The following is a 5,615-nucleotide window of genomic DNA, read 5'->3' as shown; positions in this document are numbered from 1 at the left end:
GAAAATTTTAAGCCTTTCTTGCTAATTTGAAAGTCCTTTATTTCATTTTCTTGCTTAATTACTCGGCCCATCATTCCCAGTACAATGTTGAGTTAACAGTGATGACAGTGGGCATCACTGTCTCATTCCAGATCTTAGAGAGAAAGCATTCAGTCTTGCACCATTAAATATTATTTAACAGTGTCTATTTCACATATACTTTTAATCAAGTTAAGAAAGTTTACTTATATTCCAATTTCTCTCAGTGTTTTTTATCAAGAAAGGGAGCTGGATTTTGTCAAATGACTTTCTCTGTTAACAGAGATGATCTTGTGATTTTCCCCCCTTCTTTCTGTTAATGTCATGCTTCATTAATTTATTTTCACAGGTTGAACTGCATTTGCACAACTGGGATAAATCCCACTAGATAAGGGTGTATAATTATTTTAAAATGCTGTTGGATTCAGTTTCCTAGCATTTTATTGAAGAGTTTTACATCTATATTCATAAGAGATATTGGTCTGTAATTTTCTTTCCTGGCATTACATTTACATAACTTTGGCATTAGGATGATCTTGGCTTCTTAGAATGTAAAGGTACAGTCCCTTGCTCTTCAACTTTTTAGGAGAGTTTGAGAAGGATTGGTATGTATTTTTGGCTGTCCCACGGGCCTTATTTCTGAAGGTTGTTTTTTATGCAATTTTATTGAGATATAGTCATATATCATCCAAAGTGTACACTCAAGGTTTCACAGTATCATCATATATTGTGCATTCATCATCAAAATCAATTTTTGAACATTTTCATTACTCCAAAGAAATAAAATTAAGAATAAAATCCAAATAAGAAAGAACACCCAGATGTAGGTCTAGAGTGGCAGTTTAAGACAGAGCAGTCCCAGTGTTAATTAAGAAATTAATACTCTTACCTGCATGTTGAGTGTCACCCAAGTCTTCTTTAATTTGATCAGATGTGAAATCTGCAGAGCAAATTGTGACCTCATGCACCTTCAGCCTTCATTTATGAGACAGGCTTGAGGAACTGACCCTTACCAGCTTCATGAGACAGTGCATTCATTGGGCCCAAAGCCCATTTTGGTGTTACCTGGGCTATGGCCCCAGTAGATTCTGAGGTTGAGACTCATCTTGAGGTTTCTGGCACTTTTTTCCAGTGGTCATATTTTTAAAGCAATTTTATTGAGATACATTCATATACCATATAATCATCCAAAGTATATAATCAATGGTTCACAAAATCATCATACAGTTGGGCATCAATTATCATAATTAATTTTCATTACTCCAAAAAAAGAATAAAATTATGAAAGTGCAAAACACCCCATATCCCTTATCACCCCCTATTATTAATTCAGTTTTTCTCTATATATTCTTACTCACCTCTCCATACTCTAGATAAATGAAGTGTCAGTCACAAGATTTTCACACTCACACAGTCACACCATAAAAGCTATATAGTTATCCAATCATCTTCATGAATCATGGCTACCCTATTAAAGTTCAACAGTTTCAGTTTCAGGTATTTCATTTTAGCTACACTAAAAGCTATAAAATACTATTTATATAATGCAAAAGAATAGTCTACAGAATGACTTCTCAACTACTTGAAATCTCTCAGACACTGAAACTTCCCCCTTTTGGCCAAGAATATTTTCTCAATCCCACAATGTCAAGGCCTGGTTCATCCCTGGCTATCATGCCCCAAGTTGCCAAGGAGACTTTCACACCTGCCAGTCATGTTCCACATAAAGGAGAGGGCAGTGAGTTTACCTGCAGAGCTGTCTTAGCGAGAGAGGTTACATCAGAACATCAAAACAACAGAAGAGGCTCTCTGGGGATGACTCAGTCATAATTATAAGTTGGCTTAGCTTTTCCTTTGCAGGAATAAATTTCATGAGGGAAAGCCCCAAGATTGAAGGCTTAGCTTATTAAATTGGTAGTTACAAATGCTTGTGAGAATATCAGTAATTCTCCAGATGGGAACATTTAATATTTCCAATTTTGTTCCCAGTCACTGGAGAAGACTTGGTAAAAACTTGTTATTTTCTTACAAGATTACTCTGGGATGTATCAGAACATCACATTATCCTGTACAAACCAATAAGATCTCAATGCCTATTCAATGTTGCATGTAATTAATGGCATTCAAATAAACTAAGCATATCAGCTCAATTAGATAGTGTGCCACAGAAAATATAAATTTTGAAACAAATAAAAATCTCTTCCTTTTGTTTCACACAGAATTGAAGTTTTAAGACACAGTCAATATCTTTCTTTATGCTTTAGTCTGGTTTACCTTCATCCTAAACAGATCAACTTCACTCATATCCATTATTGAAGTCTGACCTCCTTTTCAGCTTTTTTAGCAGTTGCTGTACGGAGTAATGCTGACTTTTATAGCTACAGAACTCTAGCTCTGAGTTCTCAGGTGTTTCACAGATGCCCAAAGTTGCTGGGGACCAGCAGTTTTACCCAAAGAGCTCATCATCTCAGAAATTAGAAAAAGCGGTTACAACTCCAGAGTAAATGTGACTGCTGTAAGAGATTACTATCAGGAACCTTTACAATGAGCCTTCTCCTGATAACCTAGGATCTTGAATTCAATTCTTAGGATTTTCACATTACATTAGTCCCTATTAGATGGCCTTACAATATTTGTCTTTTTGTTTCTTGCTTATTTCACTCAACCTACTGTGCTAAATGTTCATTCGCATAGTTTTGTTCCTCATGAAAATCTCCTTGCACCCACTCAATATTCCATTGCATGTGTCTATCACAGTTTACCCTTCCATTCTTCAGTCGATGTACCCACAGGCACCTTCTTATTCACATTTAACTTTCTCATACTGTTTCTGTTACATTCAATAGAAACATATTACAATGTTACTGTTAATTCTAGACTCTAGTTTGCACTGATTGTGTTTTTTTCCATATACCATCCCGTTTTCAACACCTTGCAATGTTGACATTCATTTGTTCTCCCTCATGTAAAACATTCTTATATTAGTACAATTAATCACCATCATTGTTCATGCTAAGCTCTGCTAAGTTATACAGTCCCAGTCTTTTTCTTCTCTCTTTCCTTCTGGTGTAATATATGTCCCTAGTCCCTTTCAACCATACTCACACTCAACCTTGTTCAGTGTGCTTACAACTTTGTGGTACCATCAGGTGATACTGTGCTATCCATTTGTGGATCTTTATATTCAGCTTTGTTGAACATTTTTTACTCTTTCAACATCAAATGCCCAATCTTGACCTTCTTTCTATCTCCTGATAACCTGTGTTCTCAACTTTATCTCTCAAAGTTTACCCATTAATGTTCATATTAGTGAGACCATACAGAATCTGTCCTTTTGTTTCTGGCTAAATTCAATCAACATAATGTCCTCAAGTTTCAACCATGTTGTTACATGTGTCATGACTTTATTCCCTACCTTATAGATCTTCATTTCTATACTCCTCTCCAAGCTAATTTCTCCTGTCTTTTTCTATCTTCCTGTACTACTCTTTAGTATTTATTATAGAGCAGTTTTTTTGTACAGAACCACTTTCAGTTACTGTTTGTCTAAAAGCATTTTAAACTCTCCCTTATTTTTGAAGGACAGTTTTGTCAGATAGAGAATTCTTGTCTGGCAGTTTTTCTCTTTCTGTGTCTTAAATATATCACACCACTGCCTTCTCACTTCTATGGATTCTCCTGAGAAATCCACACATGGTCTTTTCAAATTTCCCTTGTATGTGATGTACTGTTGCTTTCTTATGCTCCTTTCAGAATTTTCTCTTTGTCTTTGGCATTTGGCAATATGATTAGTAAGTGTCTTGGAGTAGGTATACTTGGGTCTATTCTGCTTGGGGTATGCTGCATTTCTTGGATCTGTAATCTTATGTCTTTCATAAGAACATATGTGTTATGGGTGTCCCAGAAGGGGAAAGGAAGGGAAGAGAAGGGAAAGAGGGCAGAAGAATAATGGAAGAAATAATCACAGGAATGGTATTAATTCTTCTGGGAATGATTAGTAGAGTTTGTCTTTGAAGCCATTTGTTCCTATACTTTTCTTTGTTGGGAGGTAATTATTTCAGGTTCTGTTCTATTTTTTCTTTGAGAAGTGTTTGGGGATTAACAGAAAAATCATGCAAGCAATACAGGATTCAAATTAACATCCCCAATTTTTTGTTACTCATTCCATGTCTTTTCTTGTAATTCATCTGTTGAAACAGTCTATTTTTTCTAGAGTCAGTGTAGGTTGTTTTGTGTTTCTAGGAATTTGCTCATTGTATGTATGTTCTCTACTTTGTTGCCATACAGTTGGTCATAGTATCCTCTTATGATCCTTTTTATTTCTATGGGTTCAGTATTTTAAAGTACTCCCTCTCATTTCTGGTTTTATTTATTTTCATCTCTCTTTGTTTCTTTATCAGTGTAAATAAATGCTGATCAATTTCACTGATTTCTACAAATAACCAACTTTTGGTTTCATTAATGGTGTTATTGTTTTGTTGTTCTCTATTATATTCATTTCTGCTCTTATCTTTGTTAATTATTTTCTGCTGCTTGTTTTGGATTTAGTTCCCTTTTCTTTTTCTAGTTCCTCCATGTGTGCAGTTAGGTCTTTGATTTTACCTCTTTTTTCTGTTTTACTGTAATACTTATAAACTTAGGGATATCATTTTCCCTCTGAGCACTGCCTTTTCTGTTTCCCATATGTTTTTAATTTTTAGGTGCAGGTTGAACCTGGGTTTCCTGCATGGAAGGCAGGCAAGCATTCTACCACTGAACTACCCATGCACTCATTGGCCCTATAGATTTTGATATGCTGTTTTCTCATTTCATTCATCTCAAGATATTTATTTATTTTCCTTATGATTTCTAATTTGACCTGTTGGGGACCAGAGGCTAACCTAAGATGGCGATTAAGCCAACATGGCCACCCCGGCTGATGCAATAGCACCTACATATTACAACAAGGTTCTTCACGGAAATAGGTTCCTGCCAAGAGTCTGTTCTGCCCCTTTTTCCCCTGACAATAAGCCCCACCAATCATCTAACTAACCCTTCCCACCGGCGCGAACTCCCTCCTATCATAATGCCCCATATACCCTACTTCCCTCCCCAAGTCAGTATATATACACCCGGCTTGCTTAATAAAATTTGCAGCTTGATCAGAATCCTGTCTTGCTGTCCTTCTTGCGTCTCTCTGTCCCATAGCCATTCTTCCCTCAGCAGGTGGCAGACCCCGTTGACTGTCCTGCGGGTCGGGACAATTGGCGCCCAGCGTGGGGCTTGACTGCTAGCTGAGAGATAGAAGCGTCGTGCACCGAAAAATGAGGAGGGCCCACCCATTACCCCGGACTGCCACAGAAGTAACTCGCCTGTGAACGCAGCCCCGGTGACACTGCCTCGCGCCGACGGATGAACAAAGAGAAGAGCAAAGGATCACTCAGTAAGTCACTTTCATTTTCATTTAAAAAATTCACTATGGGACAGGAATCTAGTACACATGAGCTTTACGTGAGACAATTAAAAGAAACCCTCAAGATGCGAGGAGCGAGAGTTAAGAAAAAGGACCTTAGAAATTTTTTTCAGTTTGTCTATCAAACCTGTCCATGGTTCCCTGG

The sequence above is a fragment of the Tamandua tetradactyla genome, chromosome X, assembly GCF_023851605.1.
Source record: "Tamandua tetradactyla isolate mTamTet1 chromosome X, mTamTet1.pri, whole genome shotgun sequence".
NCBI lineage: Eukaryota > Metazoa > Chordata > Mammalia > Pilosa > Myrmecophagidae > Tamandua > Tamandua tetradactyla.
This window is presented reverse-complemented; position numbering follows the sequence as displayed.